The sequence below is a fragment of the Schistocerca cancellata genome, chromosome 10 (assembly GCF_023864275.1).
Source record: "Schistocerca cancellata isolate TAMUIC-IGC-003103 chromosome 10, iqSchCanc2.1, whole genome shotgun sequence".
Classification (NCBI taxonomy): domain Eukaryota; kingdom Metazoa; phylum Arthropoda; class Insecta; order Orthoptera; family Acrididae; genus Schistocerca; species Schistocerca cancellata.
Window position 1 is genome coordinate 196167440 of NC_064635.1, and position 23189 is coordinate 196190628.

At 43.1% G+C, this 23189-nt stretch overlaps 1 protein-coding gene across 1 annotated transcript in view; it reads right to left on the reverse strand.

The window, feature by feature from the left end:
• LOC126106254 (ankyrin repeat domain-containing protein 2-like) overlaps positions 1-6710 on the reverse strand; it is a 76594-nt gene extending 69884 nt beyond the window's left edge. Inside the window, exon 1 of the mRNA XM_049912479.1 lies at positions 6647-6710. The gene's annotated coding sequence lies outside the window, so the exon portion shown is untranslated. The remainder of the gene's footprint in view (positions 1-6646) is intronic.
• Positions 6711-23189: the final 16479 nt, after the last annotated feature.

A 23189-nucleotide genomic window follows, 5' to 3' on the forward strand; every position in this document is an offset into this window, starting at 1 on the left:
GGTTCCCAAGTGTGTGTGTGACAGACTTCTTAGGTAATAGAATCCAGTACGTTGTCCTCGATGGTGAGTGTTCATCGGAGGTGAGGGTATAATCTGGAGTCCCCAGGGAAGTGTGGTAGGTCCGCTGTTTTCTATATACATAAATGTTTTGGATAGGGTGGATAGCAATGTGCGGCTGTTTGCTGATGATGCTGTGGTGTACGGGAAGGTGTCATTGAGTGACTGTCGGAGGATACAAGATGACTTGGACAGGATTTGTGATTGGTGTAAAGAATGGCAGCTAACTCTAAATATAGATAAATGTAAATTAATGTAGATGAATAGGAAAAAGAATACCATAATGTTTGAATACTCCATTAGTAGTGAAGCGATTGACCCAGTCACGTCGATTAAATATTTGGGCGTAACATTGCAGAGCGATATGAAGTGAGACAAGCATGTAATGGCAGTTCTGGGGAAGGCGGATAGTCGTCTTCGGTTCATTGGTAGAATTTTGGGAAGATATGGTTCGGCAGTAAAGGAGACCGCTTATAAAACACTAATACGACCTATTTTTGAGTACTGTTCGAGCTTTTGGGATCCCTGCCACGTCGGATTGAGGGAGGACATAGAAGCAATTCAGAGGCGAGCTGCTAGATTTGTTACTGGCAGGTTTGATCATCACGCGAGTGTTACGGAAATGCTTCAGGAACTCTGGTGGGAGTCTCTGGATGAAAGTAGGCGAACTTTCGTGAATCGCTACTGAGGAAATGTAGAGAACCAGCATTTGAGGCTGACTGCTGTACAATTTTACTGCCGCCAACATATTTCGCGGAAAGACAAAGATAAGAGAGATTGGGGCTCGTACAGAGGCATATCGGCAGTCATTTTTCCACCGTTCTGTTTGGGAGTGGAACAGGGAGAGAAGATACTAGTTGTACGAGGTACCCTCCGCCACGCACCGTATGGTGGATTGCGGAGTATGTATGTAGATGTAGGTCGTCACGGTGCAGGAGGTAGCCATGTGTCACTCCAGCGTGTCCAATGCGGAGCAGACTGAACCACAGAGTCCCTGCCAGAAGCCCACACATTCGTAGTCCCCTTAATGGCACGCAGTTTGTGTGTGTGTGTACTATGGTTATGCCCTTTCGTCTCCCAAAGCTGCATAACCTTGCAGCGTAGTGCTGAACGCACGTCAGTTGCAGAAAAGCCTATCTCTATAAGCGGTTTCCGCGTAGCCTGTTTGGCCAGCCTATTTGCAAGTTCGCTGCCTGGGATTCCGACGTGACCTGGGGTCCAGACAAATACCACTGAACGACTGGACCGTTCCAGTGCACGGATGGACTCCTGGATGGTCGCTACCGAAGGATGACGAGGTTAGCACTGGTCGATAGCTTGTAGGCTGCTCAAGGAGTCAGTACACAGCTAAGGTGGACTTCCCAGCCAAGATCGCTTGTAAATCTTTATTGTGTCACCAGCTTCCTAAGCATGGTTACTATCTTCATATCTGAACAAAGATTTTGTACATGGCTGCGCGTTCAGAGACCGTGAACAGTTATAATTAAAAGAAAACAGCCCTCTGTCACTAATTTTTAACGAATTAACCGGGTTTCGACACTGCTTGCAATGTCTTCCTCGGAATTTACACCACAGAATGGTCTATAACATGGTCATGGTCACAGAATTATGACTAAAAACGCATGATACAAATTATAAGTACGGAATTATCGTGAAAGACTGGCAGTACTTATGTCATTTATAAAATAATAAATATGCCAAAAGGACAGTCACAAAGATATTTAAGATAAAAAAACTGACGGCGAGCCACTAAGGACTGCTCGTTACTTGCGTGGAGCAGGTTGTAAACTTAAGTACTGCCAGTCTTTCACGATAATTCCGTACTTACAATTTGTATCACACGTTTTTAGTCAATTCTGTGACCATGTTATACACCATTCTTTGATGTAAATTCTGAGGAAGACACTCCTAGCAGTGTCGAAATCCGGTTAATTCGTTAAAAATTAGTGGTATCATTAGGTTGGCTAAGAAATTCACCTCAAGCCATCAGTATGTGGTTAAAAGAAATCTAATCCTACAGTTTTTTTTTCGTACGTATTTATTAAGTGCCTCTATAAATCTTAGAAGTGCAGCGATCCTCTCCTTTGAAGGAAACTAAAAACAAGAAATGAACCTCGTTTCGCACAGTTCGTGCATTGGAAATTACTGGTGTGAAAACCAGCGAGTTTGACCTCGTGAGAAGCTAGCATATTATTCGCGCGTAATAAATTATTCTTTCGTATTATGGGTGTGGCACGAATCGTATGATTCGTCTTTGGCAGGAAACGACAGAGGGTCGACAGAAGCGTCCGATCCCACGCGTTGGCTTTGACCCGTGACGTAAGGGTGTTGTGTGTGACGTCATGACGGCGCGGAGTTTGGTTTGAGTGTGGCTGTCTCCAGTTCTGTTATCTTATTTTATTTACTTTTCTGATCTGTTCGTTCTATCTCTTGAGATTTTTTAAATTTAAAAACACTTATTACTTATTTTAATTATCTGTTTCCTCCAATTTCTGTTTTAGTTTATTATATTTATCTTTCTGATCTGTTCGTTCTATCCCGTGAGATTTTTTTAAAAAAAGAGAAACACTAATCAGCTACTGAAGCATCTTTATCTTCTATGGGTTGCAGGGGTTACGACCCCTGGGGAGGTGGGCGGGTATTCATGCATGGCTGTCTTCACTTACACGTTGTAGCTTCACAAGGCGTCTAAATTCGTTTATATTTAGTTTGCCCCCCACCCAACACATCCCATTTTCCGCGCTTGTCCCGTTAGTGTCATTAGATTTCTTGTGGAAAGTGTGTGTGTTTTTGTTTCCGCCATATTTGTGACGTCATGGGTCAAAGCAGACGGGCGGGATCGGACGCTTCCGTATTTCCAAGACAGAAGTATAGTGTAATTTTTTACGTGAGCATTTAAGAACTATGAAAATTTATTTCTATCGTTGTTAAATGCTGCACATAAAAATTTACACTGTACGTTTCTCATTTCATCTAATGTTAACGCGGCGACTGATAGCGTCGTCTTCAACAAACTTATGACAAAAATACGAACAATGCACAGCGCTGATAGTAACAACCTGCACAACAGTACGAAAATCGACGCTATTCGAACACATCTTAAACGCACTGCTGCTTCGAAATATGTTTCCGTAGCACGGAAATATTAGGAAAAATGTCCATATATGGCGTTGTAGGTTCAAAAACTTGAAGTCACTAATGTGCCGCCGGCACGGTAGCTCAGCGTGTTCGGTCAGAGGGTTAGCTGCCCTCTGTAACAAAAAACATAGTTAATGGATCAACAACGAACTTTAACGGATGTCTTACGACGTCCGCCCCGAGCAGATGCAACGAACAAAAGCGAACAAAATGAGAAAAAAAAAGTGCCTGCTCGTTTACTGCCAACGGCGAATCATACGATTCGTGCCACACCCATAATACGAAAGAATCAATTATTATGCGCGAATAATATGCTAGCTTCTCACGAGGTCAAACTCGCTGGCTTTCACGTTTCAGTCCAGAATACCGCGCAACGATACTGGGAAATCATTCAGTGCAACCTAAATTCCATAAAATATTTGATTAAACATTGTAAGCATCCTATTTTAATACCAGAAGCATGATATCACTCCAGGACTCGGGCTAGTTGAACCAAACCGAGATGACATTTGTGATTATAATACATAAGCTGTAGTGTCACGTTTGATCGTTTTTGTAAACTTGCGTCCTACGTCCTTGTTTTGCAGCAGTGGCATTTTAAAACTTTTTTCGAATACTTATTGTGCCAGAAATTCAGTGGAAGCTGTACTAAGCGAGCATGAGATTGAAATTTAACAACCAAATATGGCATGATTTTCCTTTACTTTCATGTTCCAAAAACCCGCGGTAACTAAGAAGCAGCTAATAATTAAGCATTACAGGCGGAAATTTAACACAAAGCCACTTCCTTTCGTTCGCAGCGACCCTAATTTAGTTTTCGTCGCAGAACACCATCCACATCAGGTACCGGCTATTCTCTCATGTACCAGTAACTAGTGATGCAATAAAGCGGCTAATGTGGTTGTGGGCACCATAATTTCTGCGTCATACAATATGGTTACTATGACATTACAGGGTAAAGACACCGATAATCAAATTAATTCTAAGAACATTAAAGCAATGAAACAGCGGCAGGAATCCGGTGGTTTTGGGCCCGGACAAACCATTCCAACAAAATACATAGTAAGACAACATTCGAAAAACCATTACATTTCATTTCACCCACATCCCAAAACTAGCCATTGATGCGACGAAAGCAGCACTAGCTCCGAAAGTTGGTACCGAAATCGTCACTTGACATATCCCTGAAACTAAATCCACATAACCAAAACTCGCTCCAAATACCAAAGAAACCACATATATGGCTAGAACGAAGTCCACAACATCAAAAAATCAAGACGCTTTTATCTTATCTAAAACCTAACGTTAGTGTAATTGCTGGGACAGTCTCCAAGGTACCCACGAATCTTAACTCATCGTTAACTGCAACTAATAATACAACAAATTTCATGAAAAGGCTCCACGAACACCTGTAGCCAGTCAGAGCAATCGTCCCCACACACACACACACACACACACACACACACACACACACACACACACACACACAGTACTCCTTAAAACAACCAAAAGAAAAAGCCATTACATACACACACACACACACACACACACACACACACACACACACACACACACACACACACGAATCTTAACTCATCGTTAACTGCAACTAATAATACAACAAATTTCATGAAAAGGCTCCACGAACACCTGTAGCCAGTCAGAGCAATCGTCCCCACACACACACACACACACACACACACACACACACACACACACACAGAGAGAGAGAGAGAGAGAGAGAGAGACCATGACCTGAAACGCAGCAGCTTAGTTTAACTTCTTGAATTTCCCGTAAACATTCCACTTGCCCCACTAGCCCTTCGCTGTCATAAGATCAGACAGCTGGAGCCTTGTCAACATCTTGTCAGCCACTGCGCAAGCAACGCTACACTAGTTAGTTTCCTTGACGAAACGAGCACATGCGAACAATTAGTCTCCACCTAACAACGTCAGACTAACAATTCCAAGCCCAAAAACTAATCTGCAGCCAATACTTATCGGCACTATAAGTCACTACAAATCTCCAAACCAATTCCAGTACGAGACAGACCTTAGGTACAACACTTTACCAACACACCAATGACACACTAATCACACTCACAGCATATTCTAATATTGACATTCATAACTGGGCGGCCATAAAATAAAAATGCCCTCTTCAAACAAGATTTATTGTTAATACCTCTGCAACAATGACGTTACAACAGTCACGTCATGGGTCCAAAGCCGACCAACTGGACTCTTCGAAAAAAACAGTATACAAAGAAATCTTGTTGCCACGGGGGTTTATCGTACGTATTGAGCAAATACCTCTAAGTTTAGGGCTGCAGTAAACTTTTCCTTTCATGGAGATAAACGAAAGTCATTTCTTAACAGTTCTTACACTGGAAGTTTAGACATGATTAAGAACTATGGCATCTACGTTATCAAATGCTACACACAATTTACAATGCACTTGGGTCGTTTTACCACCTCGTGAACACGTTAACAAGGCTATTTGATGGTGTTGCTTTGGACACTCGTTTTATGAAAAGATACCACTGAACATCCGTGATAGCAACGATCTGCACAACATTAAGCTCGAAAAAATCGACGCGATTCAAACATGTCTTAACGCACTGCTGCTTCGAAATAAGTTTTCGTAGCACGGGAAATTCAGTGTAAAAATATCCATATATGTAGTTTCAATTTCAGAAAGTTGCAGTTGTTACGTTGTCTGCTCTATTTCCTGTCAACGGCTAAATCACATCACATGACACCTGACATCTCAGTCATGACACCCCACAAGGAATAAAATTCGTGATGTGCGAATAGTAAATTAGCTTCTCAAAGGATAAAGCTCGCTGGCTTTCAAGTTTCATTCTATCCAGGATGTCGTCCAGCAATATTAGCATATCGTTCGGCACAACCTGAATTACATAAATAATCAAAATATTGAACTGAACATAAGTCTGTTACACTGTCAGAGGCATGATATCGTGCAAAGATATTGGGAGGGAAAACCAAGAAAGATGAAATGTTGGATCAAAATGTTACGAAGCTTGAGTATCGAATTTGATTGGTTTTGTAGTGTCCGACGTACAGAAGAGTTTTTTTTTTTTTTTTTTTTTTTTTTGCTGCGGCATGTTCAGAAACTAGGTTTTGGAATAACTTAGGTGCGAGAAAACTGGAAAAAGATTAAACAACCGAATACGGTATCAATTGTCTTCGATTCTACGCTATTCCGTTAACTCACGATAAATAACAAGCAGTTAATTATTAAGCATCACGCGAAGCCACAGCTTTCGTTTGTAGCAACCCTTCAACTTTTGTAACAGAATAACACCCCCATCAGATTCCGGCTATTCTCACATATTCATGTGTTACGAGTGACGCAAAATACCACACAAAACCCTCCAAACAGCAATGCGACGATATTTGTGATTCTCGTAAATAATAGATGTCTCACCTGTCCTTCGTAAACCCGCAGAAAACAATTGGCTCTCACGCGCTCCTTTCAGCTTCTATCCACGCTTCTCTGTGTGTAGCTACGGCGAACCTGTTTGTGTATCGTCATACTATATCGATCATGCAGTTTTATATCGACCTCTGTAGTCATTCGCTTTCAGTGTGCCGCTAGTTCGAGTTTTTCTCTGCTTCCTTTGCATGCGACACATCTTCCGAAAGACGAAAACCGGATTTATAAAACTGTTTTTCGCTGTCGTGTATACATGTTAAAGTATGAAGCGGATTTGCTAGCCCGGTTAAACATTGCGGCTGGAAAAAAAGCTGTTACCGTTTCTAATTTATAGTCAGGACAATCGCTACTCCTCTTCAATTAGACGACGTATACACAGCTTCAGTCTAATATTTCTATTTATCCTTCACTGTGCAAAAAGCCACTCCACCCATATTAACCGAAAATTTTGAAAAACAAACCTAAACCTGATAGGCCAAGCACGTTTGAAAACCGGTTGCCTTTACATGGGTGCGTTATCGATTGTGAAAGTGGAAAACCGGCAACCAGAAGCGGATTTCCGGAATCGGTTTTGAACTGTTTACATGGCCACCGAAACTGGGTATTGGGAAATCGGTTTACGAAATCCGGGTTTGGGAGCCCCATGTAAACGTGGCGAATACAGTATGTTCGCTGCTTTTGAGAGCATAATGAAGGACAAGCTGAAAGATTTCAGGACTGATAAGGAGGACCAATTTCGCGGGAATTGTGCTTCGCAAGAGGAAATAGAGGGACTTATGGACTTATTAAAAAGCTGAAGCGCATCAGCTGCTCGTTTTCGGTGAGAACAAGCACTAGCCACCCGAAATATTGATGAATCAGAAGTAAATGAGTAAGTGTCTTATTTAACTCGGTTTTTGCTGAACTGTATTGCTCCATGCAAATAAATGTGTTTACTGTTCTCTGTTTATTGAAAAATGTTGCGGTGTACGCACCGGTGCCATATGGAAATGAAGATGCATGTTTCGAATACAGAAAGAAAGTCTGCTGGTCTTACTCAAGAAAGCTAACAGTGTTAGTTATAGCTAATCAAATGCAGGATGTTCATTTGGTTGAGAAGACAGTCCGTTTCGTTAGCTATATCGAGGTAGTTAATCGTACTTTTTGACCACTTCGTTACAAAGATTTTCTTCTGTTGTCCACGATTATTCTTTAACCCAATGAAAGGAAATTTAGAGATCAGATTTTTCGAATATCATTAACAACTGAAAATGTGAGCCACCGAGTTTGCACGCTCAGTCCCAAGTACCGAGAGAATAACGAGATTTCTGTTCCAGTCAACATGATTTGTAACATCGAGTGGTTCTTTTTTATCCTCCACAGACGAAATTAATCTGTAAAATATAGTGCAAGCTAACATTATTATGGATAGCATTTATCACGTTGCATTATTTGGTTACAAAAAAGTTACACGTTTGGACTAAAGATTTGATTTGTGCATATAGTGCCATAATTAATTGCTAATTATCTTTACAAACATCTCTACTGATATTTGGTGTCTTTTTTGTCAGACATGTTCGTCGGAGCAAACACCACCGGCGCCGAGCGTTGTGGCCCAGCGGTTCTAGGCGCTTCAGTCCGGAACCGTGCGACCGCTAAGGTCGCAGGTTCGAATCCTGCCTCGGGCATGGATGTTTGTGATGTCCTTAGGTTAGCTAGGTTTAAGTAGTTCTAAGTTCTAGGGGACTTATGGCCTCAGATGTTAAGTCCCATAGTGCTCAGGGTCTTTTGAACCTTTTTTTTTTAATTTCTTGTTCCTTTCTTCGACATTTCTGCAGAGAACTTCCTAATTTTTATCAGTCCACCTAATTGTCTACTTTTTACGTAGCACCACATCTCGATCGCTTCCATTCTCTTCTGTTCCGGTGTTCCCACAGATCATGACTTATACCTTACAATACTGCGCTCCAAATATTCATTTCTGTAACCGGTCCGGGGATTAAAACAACGATATCTTCACACGCGATTGCTCAGTTACGTCTGTGGACGGAAAAAGTTCCTGCAAGAACGGGACCAACGACGACTGAAGAGAACCGTTCAAATTGCTGCAGATTTCAATGCTGGGCCATCAGCAAGTGTCAGTGTGCGAAACATTCAACCAAGTACGGTCGATATGGGCTTTCGGAGCCGAAGGCCCACTCGTGTACCCTTGATGACTGCACGACACAAAGCTTTGCGCCTCGCCTGGGTACTTCAACACCGACATTGGACTGTCGATGACTGTGTAACCTCCCAACAGTAAAAATATTATGTATATAACATTCACATTTAGTGTAACCTCCCAACAGATTATTATTCCGTAATCTCGCAATAAAAATGAGACTAACCTCTCAATAAAATTGTGACTCATATATAACCTTTTAATAATTAACCCACTGTGAATCTAAACTGGTAAATTTTGGACGTCAGCAGTGCTGCGTCATGGCCCTGAAAGATCATTCTGAATAAATTTCAAATTCTTACCTCAAATGAAGTCGCCGGATAACGCGTATATATCTGCAACTATAGGAAATTTTTCTGGAGAAAATATTTTATGAGAAATAAGGACTTCAGCCGCCTCCAGGCATTGAAATAAATCAATGTATGCACATCAACAGTATTCAGAAAGGAAAGTCAGTGAAGTTATTTAGTGAGCATATACCAGTTGGGATTGGGGCCATACAGGTCAAGTACCAGCTGTCATCGATAGCTAGACGAGCCGTTTTTTATTTTATTTATTTATTTAGAATAAACCGTGACTACATGCTACGCTCCGTTAAAAGTTTCTCAACCAGACTTATTCAACTTGTACACGAAAGGTAGAACAGACTGCACAGTAGTGCACAATCCACACAGAGATTTGCTCGGGATAACCTATATTTCATCAAAATGTACAGTCTATTGAAAATAAAATACATCGGATTGGAAATGAATATCTATCTTAGAACAGCAGAGTGGCACTTATTACGGAGCACTGATGTAGAGACATTGTACACTGCTTGACAACTGTTAAGGAACAGCTCATACTAGGTACGGAAAAACCGGCAATTGCCACGGAACAACAAATTGCTACGGAACGCATGTCCAATGACAGTAAAAGGAAATGTAGAGGGTGGGGCGTGTGGTCGAACGCTCTGTATGCGTTCGACAATTCGTGCACTACGGTAATTGACACCCCCCCCCCCCCCAAGAACCATAGACCTTGCCGTTGGTGGGGAGACTTGTGTGCCTCAGCGATACAGATAGCCCTACCGTAGGTGCAACCACAACGGAGGGGTATCTGTTGAGAGGCCAGACAGACGTATGGTTCTTGAAGAGGGGCAGCAGCCTTTTCAGTAGTTGCAGGGGCAGCAGTCTGGATGATTGACTGATCTGGCCTTGTAACAGTAACCAAAACGGCCTTGCTGTACTGGTACTGCGAACGGCTGAAAGCAAGGGGAAACTACAGCCGTAATTTCTCCCGAGGGCATGCAGCTTTACTGTATGGTTAAATGATGATGGCGTCCTCTTGGGCAAAATATTCCGGGGACTGCTCAGGAGGACGTCGTTACAGGAGAAAGAAAACTGGCGTTCTACGGATCGGAGCGTGGAATGTCAGATCCCTTAATCGGGCAGGTAGGTTAGAAAATTTAAAAAGGGAAATGGATAATTAAAAGTTGGGTATAGTGGGAATTAGTGAAGTTCGGTGCCAGGAGGAACAAGACTTTTGGTCAGGTGAATACAGGGTTATAAATACAAAATCAAAAAGGGGTAATGCAGAAGTAGGTTTAATAATGAATAAAACAATAGGAATGCGGGTAAGCTACTACAAACAGCACAGCGAACGCATTGTTGTGGCCAAGATAGACACGAAGCCCACGCCTACTATAGTAGTACAAGTCTGTATGCCAACTAGCTCTGCAGATGACGAAGAAATTGAAGAAATGTGTGATGAGATAAAAGAAATTATTCAGATAGTGAAGGGAGACGAAAATTTAATAGTCATGGGTGACTGGAATTCGATAGTAGGAAAAGGAGGAGAAGGAAACGTAGTGGGTGAATATGGATTGGAGGTATGAAATGAAAGAGAAAGCCGCCTGGTGGAATTCTGCACAGAGCACAACTTAATCAAAGCTAACACTTGGTCCAAGAATCATAGAAGAAGGCTGTATACATGGAAGAAGCCTGGAGATACTGACAGGTTTCAGATAGATTATATAATGGTAAGACAGAGATTTAGGAACCAGGTTTTAAATTGTAAGACATTTCCAGGGGCAGATGTGGACTCTGACCACAATCTATTTGTTATGAACTGTAGATTAAAACTGAAGAAACTGCAAAAAGGTGGGAATTTAAGGAGATGGGACCTGGATAAACTGACTAAACCAGAGGTTGTATAGAGTTTCAGGCAGAGCATAAGGGAACAATTGACAAGAATGGGGGAAATAAATACAGTAGGAGAAGAATGGGTAGCTTTGAGGGATGGAGTAGTGAAGGCAGCAGAGGATCAAGTAGGTAAAAAGAGGTAAAAAGACGAGGGCTAGTAGAAATCCTTGGGTGACAGAAGAAATATTGAATTTAATTGACGAAAGGAGAAAATATAAAATGCAGTAAATGAAGCAGGCAAAAAGGAATACAAACGTCTCAAAAATTAGATTGACAGGACGTGCAAATTGGCTAAGCAGGCATGGCTAGAGGACAAATGTAAGGATGTGGAGGCTTATCTCACTAGGGGTAAGAGAGTTACTGCCTACAGGAAAATTAAAGAGACCTTTGGAGATAAGAGAACCACTTGTATGAATATCAAGAGCTCAGATGGAAACCCAGTTCTAAGCAAAGAAGGGAAAGCAGAAAGGTGGGAGGAGTATATAGAGGGTCTATACAAGGGTGATGTACTTGAGGGCAATGTTATAGAAATGGAAGAGGATGTAGATGAAGATGAAATGGGAGATATGATACTGCGTGAAGAGTTTGACAAAGCACTGAAAGACCTAAGTTGAAACAAGGCCTCGGAAGTAGATAAGATTCCATTAGAACTTCTGACAGCCTTGGGAGAGCCAATCCTGACAAAACTCTACCATCTGATGAGCAAAATGTATGAGACAGGAGAAATACCTTCAGCCTCCAAGAAGAATATAATAATTCCAATCCCAAAGAAAGCAGGCATTGACAAATGTGAACATTACCGAGCTATCAGTTTAATAAGTCACAGCTGCAAAATACTAACGCGAATTCTTTACAGACGAGTGGAAAAACTGGTAGAAGCTGACCTCGGGGAAGATCAGTTTGGATTCCATAGAAATATGGGAACACATGAGGCAATACTGACCCTAAGACTTATCTTAGAAGCTAGATTAAGGAAAGGCAAACCTACGTTTCCAGCATTTGTAGACTTAGAGAAAGCTTTTGACAATGTTGACTGGAACACTCTTTCAAATTCTAAAGGTGGAATGGGTAAAATACAGGGAGCGAAAGGCTATTTCCAATTTGTACAGAAACCAGATGGCAGTTATAAGAGTCGAGGGGCATGAAAGGGAAGCAGTGGTTGGGAAGGGAGTGAGACAGGGTTGTAGCCTCTCCCCGATGTTATTCAATCTCTATATTGAGCAAGCAGTAAAGAAACCAAAGAAAAATTCAGAGTAGGTATTAAAATTCATGGAGAAGAAATAAAAACTTTATGGTTCACCGACGACATTGCAATGCTGTCAGAGACAGCAAAGAACTTGGAAGAGCAGTTGAACGGAATGGACAATGTCTTGAAAGGAGGATATAAGATGAACATCAACAAAAGCAAAACGAGGATAATGGAATGTAGTCGAATTAAGTCAGGTGATGCTGAGGGAATTAGATTAGGAAATGAGACACTTGAAGTAGTATAGGAGCTATTTGGGGAGCAAAATAACTGATGATGGTCTAAGTAGAGACGATATAAAATGTAGACTGGCAATGACAAGGAAAGCGTTTCTGAAGAAGAGAAATTTGTTAACATCGATTATAGATTTAAGTGTCAGGAAGTCGTTTCTGGAAGTATTTGTATGGAGTGTAGCCATGTATGGAATTGAAACATGGACAATAAATAGTCTGGACAAGAAGAGAATAGAAGCTTTCGAAATGTGGTGCTACAGAAGAATGCTGAAGATTAGATGGGTAGATCACATAACTAATGAGGAAGTATTGAATATGATTGGGGAGAAGAGGAGTTTGTGGCACAACTTGACAAGAAGAAGGGATCAGTTGGTAGGACATGTTCTGAGGCATCAAGGGATCACCAATTTAGTATTGGAGGGCAGCGTGGAGGGTAAAAATCGTAGAGGGTGACCAAGAGATGAATACACTAAGCAGATTCAGAAGGATGTAGGCTGCAGTAGGTACTGGGAGATGAAGAAGCCTACACAGGATAGAGAAGCATGGAGAGTTGCATCAAAGCAGTCTCAGGACTGAAGACCACAACAACACAACAACGGTGATTGACAGAGGTTGTTTTGAAACCGATTAGTGCGATATTTTGTGAGGTATGTCAACATGTCTCGAGACATCATCTGAGTGCTTACGATTGTGAGCAAGCGGCTGCATGATTCGAAGCCCGTCGAAGTGTCACTATTGTGGCCACGATTATTGGTGTGTCCGAAAGTCTCATCTCGCGAGTAAAAGAGGCCCCAGAATGTGGAAAAACTATGCGAAAGTTTGCCGTTGGTCGTGGATGGACCACCACACCGCAAGAGGATCGATACGCTGCCCTAATGGCGAAATGGAATGGACATTTCAATCCTAGGTAGACAACTACAGACCTTGCAGCCTATTCTGTGTTTCGTGTGACTCAACATTGCCAGTGATTTTCCTGGAAAAAAATGTCTTGTTCCTTAGCAACTGTCAAGCAGTGTAATAATACAGAATATACTGCAATCGTCATATGAATGTGCAAACAGCTGTTGTAGGACTATCTAAGGATCACGTATTTAGATCACTGTTGATAGACCTTTTAAAGCTAGAGGAGATCTGATCACAATTAGTATAAATAAACATTTTAATTTGATAGCTGATGAACTAACAAAGTTAGAGATCCGTAACATGTTCTGTGTGCGTTTGCTGTTCTTCTTCTTCTGCTGCATATCCACTAATGGATGTTTGACTACATGTACATATCTACTTATATACTCCACTAGCCACCAAGCGGTGTGTGGCGGACACTATTCGCGCCAAAATCATTTCCCCCCCCCCACCCCCTCTGTTCCACTCGCGGATCGCGCTAGAGAAAAACGACTGTCTGAACGCCTCAGTACGAGCTCTAATTTCCGTTATCTTTGAATGGTGATCATTGCGCGATTTGAAAGTTGGTGATATATGGTAATATATGGTTTACATCCTCGGCGAAGATCGGATTTTGGAATTTATTGAGCAGTCCCTTCCGTTTAGCGCGTCGTCTATCTATCATTTTTTACTCGTACATTAATAGGGATTTTCGCTTTGTTATACGCAGTAGGCTACACTTACTAATATTGAGAGTAAGTCATTACACCATGCATTTATTTTCTGAAAATCCTCATTGATTTGTTCACAACCTTCGTGTGATACTATTTTCCTGTAGACTACAGCATCATCGGCAAACGCTGTCAGTACCATCAACCAGATCGTTTATGTAAATCATAAAAAGCAGCGGACCTACACTCCTGGAAATGGAAAAAAGAACACATTGACAACGGTGTGTCAGACCCACCATACTTGCTCCGGACACTGCGAGAGGGCTGTACAAGCAATGATCACACGCACGGCACAGCGGACACACCAGGAACCGCGGTGTTGACCGTCGAATGGCGCTAGCTGCGCAGCATTTGTGCACCGCCGCCGTCGGTGTCAGCCAGTTTGCCGTGGCATACGGAGCTCCATCGCAGTCTTTAACACTGGTAGCATGCCGCGACAGCGTGGACGTGAACCGTATGTGCAGTTGACGGACTTTGAGCGAGGGCGTATAGTGGGCATGCGGGAGGCCGGGTGGACGTACCGCCGAATTGCTCAACACGTGGGGCGTGAGGTCTCCACAGTACATCGATGTTGTCGCCAGTGATCGGCGGAAGGTGCACGTGCCCGTCGACCTGGAACCGGACCGCAGCGACGCACGGATGCACGCCAAGACCGTAGGATCCTACGCAGTGCCGTAGGGGACCGCACCGCCACTTCCCAGCAAATTAGGGACACTGTTGCTCCTGGGGTATCGGCGAGGACCATTCGCAACCGTCTCCATGAAGCTGGGCTACGGTCCCGCACACCGTTAGGCCGTCTTCCGCTCACGCCCCAACATCGTGCAGCCCGCTCCAGTGGTGTCGCGACAGGCGTGAATGGAGGGACGAATGGAGACGTGTCGTCTTCAGCGATGAGAGTCGCTTCTGCCTTGGTGCCAATGATGGTCGTATGCGTGTTTGGCGCCGTGCAGGTGAGCGCCACAATCAGGACTGCATACGACCGAGGCACACAGGGCCAACACCCGGCATCATGGTGTGGGGAGCGATCTCCTACACTGGCCGTACACCACTGGTGATCGTCGAGGGGACACTGAATAGTGCACGGTACATCCAAACCGTCTTCGAACCCATCGTTCTACCATTCCTAGACCGGCAAGGGAACTTGCTGTTCCAACAGGACAATGCACGTCCGCATGTATCCCGTGCCACCCAACGTGCTCTAGAAGGTGTAAGTCAACTACCCTGGCCAGCAAGATCTCCGGATCTGTCCCCCATTGAGCATGTTTGGAACTGGATGAAGCGTCGTCTCACGCGGTCTGCACGTCCAGCACGAACGATGGTCCAACTGAGGCGCCAGGTGGAAATGGCATGGCAAGCCGTTCCACAGGACTACATCCAGCATCTCTACGATCGTCTCCATGGGAGAATAGCAGCCTGCATTGCTGCGAAAGGTGGATATACACTGTACTAGTGCCGACATTGTGCATGCTCTGTTGCCTGTGTCTATGTGCCTGTGGTTCTGTCAGTGTGATCATGTGATGTATCTGACCCCAGGAATGTGTCAATAAAGTTTCCCCTTCCTGGGACAATGAATTCACGGTGTTCTTATTTCAATTTCCAGGAGTGTATTACGCTGCCCTGCGGCACACCTGATGTTACGCTTGTTTCTGTTTAAGTCTCCCCATTCATGACGACACACTGCTCTCTGTCTGTTAGAAAACTTTCTATCCAACCGCATATGTCATCGGATAGACCGTAAGCGCGCACTTTTTGGAGCATGCGACAGTGCCAAACTGAGTCGAACGCCTTTCGAAAGTCGAGGAATATGGCATCAACCTGGGAGCCGGCATCTAGAGCCTGTTGTATATCATTCACAAAGAGGGTCAGCTGTGTCTTGCATTGTGAACACATATTCCCAGTCTTCGCTTCCTCTTACAGCATGGATCAAGTCACCGGCGTTTCTCATTCCTGTTCACTGATGTTGCGGAGCCATGACATTTTTCTCCTGCTAAGTTCTCTTTTTCGTCCAACCTTCCCCTCTGTTATCAGTTTAAGAAGGTGATACCTTTCATTCCGTATCACATGGCCTAAGTAAGCTGTTTTCTTACGTTTGATTGTCGTTAAGAGTTCGCGGTCTCTTTTTACTATTCTCAAGTTCTCTTCATTTGTGTTCCTTGCTGTCCATGGTATTTTAAGTATTCTTCGACATAACCACATCTCTAATGCTTCCAACTCGTTCACAGTGTTCACTTTCAACGTCCGACTTTCCAAGCTGTACAAAAGCATTGACCACACATAGCTATTCATAAATCTAACTAGTGAACACTTTGTTAAATTTCATGAATATACTGCGGGCCTTGTCTATTCTGCATCTGATTTCCATGTCCGATGACCAATTTTCACTCAACCTCGTCCCCAAGTAGTTAAATCTATTCACCGTGTCTATGAGTTGATTATTACGCATTAATAATTCTGCATTTTGATGCTCATCTGGATTTCGAGTGGCCATCATAAATTTTGTCTTTTTGATGTTGATATTGAGACTCATATTCCTGCTGTGTTCCCCCATCTACATCTACATCTACATGGTTACTCTGCAATTCATACTTAAGTGCCTGGCAAAGGGTTCATCGAACCATTTTCATGCTACTTCTCTACCATTCCACTCTCGAATGGCGCGTGGGAAAAAGGAACACCTAAACCTTCCCGTTCGAGCTCTGATTTCTCTTATTTTATTATGACGATCGTGTCTCCCTACGTACGTGGGTGTCAACAAAATATTTTCGCTTTCGGAAGAGAAATTTGGTGATTGAAATTTCATAAATAGATCTCGCCGCAAAGAAAACCGCCTTTGTTTCAGTGACTGCTACCCCAACTCGCGTACCATATCAGTGACACTCTCACCCCTATTGCGCGATAACACGACACGAGCTGCCTTCTTTGCACTTTTTTCGATATCCTCCGTCAATCCTACCAGGCAAGGATCCCACAGCGCGCAGTAATATTCCAGCAGAGGACGGACAAGTGTAATGTAGGCTGTCTCTTTAGTGGGTTTGTCACATCTTCTAAATGTTCTGCCAACAAAGCGCAGTCTTTGTTTCGCCTTCCCCATATTATTTATGTGGTCATTCTAATTTAAGTTGCTCGTAATCGTAATTCCTAGGTATTTAGTCGAATTGACAGCCCTTAGATTTGTGCGATTTATCGTATACCCAAAATTTATCGGATTTCTTTTAGTACCCATGTGGATGACCTCGCACTTTTCTTTGTTTAGTGCTAATTGCCACTTTTCGCACCATACAGAAATTCTCTAATAGATCATTTAGTAATTGGAATTGATCGTCTGATGATTTTACTAGACGGTAGATTACAGCGTCATCTGCGAACAGTCTAAGGGGGCTGCTCAGATTATCACCTAGATCATTGATGTAAATCAGGAATAGCAGAGGGCCTATGACACTACTTTGCGGAGCGCCAGGTATCACTTCTGTTCTACTCAACTACTCTGTCACTACGAACTGTGACCTCTCTGGGAGGAAATCACGAATCCCGCCACACAACTGAGACGATAATCCATATGCACGCAATTTGATTAATAGTGGCTTGTGAGGAACGGTATCAGAAAAACCTTCTGGAAATCTAGGAATATGGAATCGATCTGAGATCCCTTGTCGACTGCACTCATTACTTCATGGAAATAAAGGGCTAGCTGCGTTGCACAAGAACGATATCTTCTGTATCAATAAGTCATTTTCTTCAAGGTGATTCATAATGTTCGAGTACTGTATATGCTCCAAAATCCTACTGCAGATTGAGGTCAGTGATATGGGTCTGTAATTCAATGGGTTACTCCTATTTCCTTTATTGAATATTAGTGTGACCTGTGCTACTTTCCAGTCTTTAGGAACAGACCTTTCGTCAAGTGAGCGGTTGTATATGATTGCTAAGAAAGGCGTTATTGTGTCTGCATACTCTGAAAGGAACCTGACTGGTATACCACCTGGACCGGAAGACTTGCCTTTCTTAAGTGATTTGAGTTGTTTCGCAACTTCTAAGATACCTACTTTTATGTCACTCGTGCTAACAGCTGTTCTGGTTTAGAATTCTGGAATATTTATTTCGTCTTCTTTTGTGAAGGAATTACGGAAAACTGTATTTAGTAACTCCGCTTTAGTGGCACCAACATCGGTAACATTTCCATCGCTATCGCTCAGTGGCGGTATTGACTGTTTTTTGTCACTGGTGTACTTTACATACGACCAGAATCTCTTTGGGTTTTTTACCATATTTTGAGACAATGTTTCATTGTGGAAACTGTTAAAAGCATCACGCATTGACGTCCGCACTAAATTTCGAGCTTCGTGAAACTTAGCCAGTCTTGGGGCTTTTGCGTTCTTCTGAATTTGGCATGCTTTTTTCGTTGCTTCTGCAACAGTGTTCTGACGTGTTTTGTGTACCATGGTGGGTCAGTCCCGTCTCTTATTAACTTACACGGTACGAATCTATCTATTGCTGTCGATACGAATTTGAGCCATATCTAGTCTACGCTTGCATAATTAGCTTGGAAGGAATGGAGACTCTCTCTTAGGAAGGCATCAAGCGAATTTTTATCTGCTGTTTTAAATATATTTTGCGTTTATTTTTAGTGGTTTTGGTTGATATGGTTTTGAGCCTCGCTACAATGACCTTGTGTTCACCAATCCCTGCATCCGTCATGGCACTCTCTACTAGATCATGATTATTTGTGGCTTAGAGGTCAAGTGTGTTTTCGCAACCATTTACAATTTGTGTGGGCTCATGAACTAATTGTTCAAAGTAATTCTCAGAGTAAGCATTTAGTACAATTTCGGAAGATGTTTTCTGTCTACCACAGCCTCTGAACATGTATTTTCGCCAAAAAATCGAGGGTAGATTGAAGTCTCCACCAGTTATAACTGTATGAGTGGGGTACTTATTTGTAATGAGATTCAAGTTTTCTTTGAAGCGTTCAGCTATTACATCATCTGAATCGGGGGATCGATAGAAGGACCCAATTATTATTTTTGTATGGCTGTTGAGTATAACCTCGACCCACAGTAATTCGCAGGAACTCTCTATTTCAGCTTCACTACAAGATAAACCACTACAAACAGACACAAACACACCACCACCTACTTTATTTAATCTATACTTTCTGAACACAGTTTGCGCCTCTGTAAAAATTTCGGCAGAATTTATCTCCGGCTTTAGCCAGCTTTCTGTTCCTATAACGATTTCAGCTTCAGTGCTTTCTTTCAGCGCTTGAAGCTCTGGTACTTCTCCAACACAGCTACGACAACTTACAACTACAATACCGACTGTTGCTTGCCCGAATCAAGTCCACCCGAATGGGCCTTCGGCTCCATAAGCCGATAATAATGTTGTTTCGTTGAATGATTCGCGCGCTGACACTTGTTGATGGCCCAGCGTTGAAATCTGCAGCGATTTGCGGAAGGGTTGCACTTCTGTCACATTGAACGATTCTCTTCTGTCGTCGTTGGTCCTGTTCCTGCGTTGCGGTCGCAGCCATGTCGGAGATTTGATTTTTTACAAGATTCCTGATACTCTCGTGAAATGGTCATATGGGAAAATCCCCACTTCATCGCTGCCTCGGAGATGCTGCGTCCCATCGCTCGTGCGCCGACTATAACACCACGTTCAAACTCACTTAAATCTTGACAACCTGCCATTGCAACAGCAGTAACCGACAGCAAACAACTGCATATTGCTCCCCATCCCGTCCACCAGAACATTCATTTTATGTGCATAAAAACAACAGCTGTCCTATCGCACTTCCCTGGGGCACTCCTGATGAAACCCTTGTCTCTGATGAACACTCGCCGTCGAGGACAACATATTGGGTTGTATTACTTAAGAAGTCTTCGAGCCATTCACGTATCTTGAACCTGTTCCATAAGCTTGTACCTTCGTTAAAGCCTGCAGTGGGACACCCTGTCAAATTGTTGTCTTATACAAGGTGGTCCATTGATCTTGACCGGGCCAAATATCTCACGAAATAAGCGTCAAAAGAAAAAACTACAAAGAACGAAACTTGTCTAGCTTGAAGGGGGAAACCAGATGGCGTTATGGTTGGCCTGCTAGATGGCGCTGCAATAGGTCAAACGGATATCAACTGCGTTTTTTTTCTTTTTTTAAATAGGAAACCCCATTTTTATTACATATTCGTGTAGTACGTAAAGAAATATGGATTTTTTAGTTCGACCACTTTTTTCGCTTTGTGATTGTTGGCGCTGTAATAGTCACAAACATATGGCTCACAACTTTAGACGAACAGTTGGTAACAGGTAGGTTTTTTTCAAATTAAAATACAGATCGTAGGTATGTTTGAACTTTTTATTTCGGTTGTTCCAATGTGATACATGTACCTTTGTGAACTTATCATTTCTGAGAACGCATGCTGTTACAGCGTGATTACCTGTAAATACCACATAAATGCAATAAATGCTCAAAATGATGTCCGTCAACCTCAATGCATTTGGAAATACGTGTAACGATATTCCTCTCAACAGCGAGTAGTTCGCCTTCCGTAATGTTTACACATGCATTGGCAATGCGCTGACGCATGTTGTCAGGCGTTCTCGGCGGATCACGATAGCAAATGTCCTTCAATTTTCCCCACAGAAAGAAATCTGGGGACGTCAGATCCAGTGATCGTGCGGTCCATGGTATGTATGGTGCTTCGACGACCAATCCACCTGTCATAAAATGTGCTATTCAATACCGCATCAACCGCACGCGAGCTATGTGCCGGACATACATCATGTTGGAAGTACATCGCCATTCTGTAATGCAGTGAAACATCTTGTAGTAACATCGGTACAACATTACGTAGGAAATCAGCATACATTGCACCATTTAGATTACCATCGATAAAATGGGGGCCAATTATCCTTGCTCCCATAATGCCGCATCATAAATTAACCCCCCAAGGTCGCTGATGTTCCACTTGTCGCAGCCATCGTGGATTTTCCGTTGTCCAATAGTGCATATTATGCCGGTTTACGTTACCGCTGTTGGAGAATGACGCCTCGTCGCTAAATAGAACGCGTGCAAAAAATCTGTCATCGTCCCATAATTTCTCTTGTGCCCAGTGGCAGAACTGTACACGACGTTGAAAGTCGTCGCCACGCAGTTCCTGGTGCATAGAAATATGGTACGGGTGCAATCGATGTTGGTGTAGCATTCTCAACACCGACGTTTTTGAGATTGCCGATTCTCGCGCAATTTGTCTGCTACTGATGTGCGGATTAGCCGCGACAGCAGCTAAAACACCTAATTGGGCATCATCATTTGTTGCAGGTCGTGGTTGGCGTTTCACATGTGGCTGAACACATCCTGTTTCCTTAAATAACCTAACTATCCGGCGAACGGTCTGGACACTTTGGATGATGTCGTCCAGGATACCGAGCAGCATACATAGCACACGCTCGTTGGGCATTTTGAACACAATAGCCATACAGCAGCACGATATCGACCTTTTCCGCAATTGGTAAACGGTCCATTTTAACACGGGTAATGTATCACGAAGCAAATACCGTCCGCACTGGCGGAATGTTGCGTGATACCACGTACTTATACGTTTGTGACTATTACAGAACTATCTACCACAAAGCGAAAAAAGTGGTCCAGCTAAAAGATTCATATTTCTTTACGTGCTACACGAATATGTAATAAAAAATGGGGGGTTCCTGTTTAAAAAAAACGCAGTTGATATCCGTTTGACCTATGGCAGCGCCATCTAGCGGGCCAACCATAGCGCCATCTGGTTTCCCCCTTCCAGCTAGACGAGTTTCGTTCGTCGTAGTTTTTTCGTTTGATGCTTATTTCGTGAGATATTTGGCCCGGTCACTATAAATGGACCACGCTGTATAAGCGCTGCCGACTGCAGCGCCGTATTCTGCCTGTTTACATCTCTCTGTATTTGAATACGCATACCTATACCAGTTTCTTTGGCGCTTCAGTGTAGATCGAGGGAAAAACGACCGTCTATATGCCTCCGTATAAGCCCTAATTCCTCATACCTTTTCTTCGTGGTCCTCATACGAAATATATGTTGGCGGCAGTAGAATCGTTCTGCAGTCAGCTTCAAATGCCAGTTCTTGGAAATCTTCTCGGCAGCGTTCCTCGAACGTCGCCTTCCCTCCAGAGATTACCATTTGATTTCCCAAATAATCTCCGTAATAAAAGCGTCTTGTGCGAACCAAACGGTAACAAATCTAGTAGCCACTTCTGAATGGCTTCAATGTCTTCCTTTAATCCGACCTGGCATGGGTTCCAAACACTCGAACAGTAATCAAGAATATGTCACCCAAACTCCTATACTTGGTCTCCTTCAGAGATGAACCACACTTCCTCAAAATTTTCCCAATAAATCGGAGTTGCCCATTCGCCTTCCCAGCCACAATCCTCACATGCTTGTTCCATTTCACGTCGATCTGCAACGTTACGCCCATATATTTTGACGTGTTGGCAAATGTGCCAACACCTTGTAGATAGAGGAGGCCGAAATGCACGCTATAATCTAACGCAGACGGGCGTGAAGTCTGGAACAGGATACGTAATCAATGCTATAAAGAAAAGTACGTAGCTGCTGGGATACTTAACTTTTAATCCATCATTTGTATACAGCATTCTTGATGATACAAGTGAGACTCTCTCCAGAAATGGTTAATGGCGCCTTGCTAGGTCGTAGCCATGGACTTAGCTGAAGGCTATTCTGACTATCTCTCGGCAAATGAGACAAAGGCTTCGTTAGTGTAGTCGCTAGCAAAGTCGTCGTACAACTTGGGCGAGTGCTAGTACGTCTCTCTAGACCTGCCGTGTGCTGGCGCTCGGTCTGCAACTACTGACAGTGGCGACATGCGGGTCTGACATGTACTAATGGACCGCGGCCGATTTAAAGCTACCACCTAGCAAGTGTGGTGTCTGGCGGTGACACCACATATTTAAAGTACGTGACCACGTCAAGCAGGACACTACAAATGCTGTATACGAACACGGGAAAAAAAATCCAGGAGAAGAATTATTCAAAGTCAAAGTGT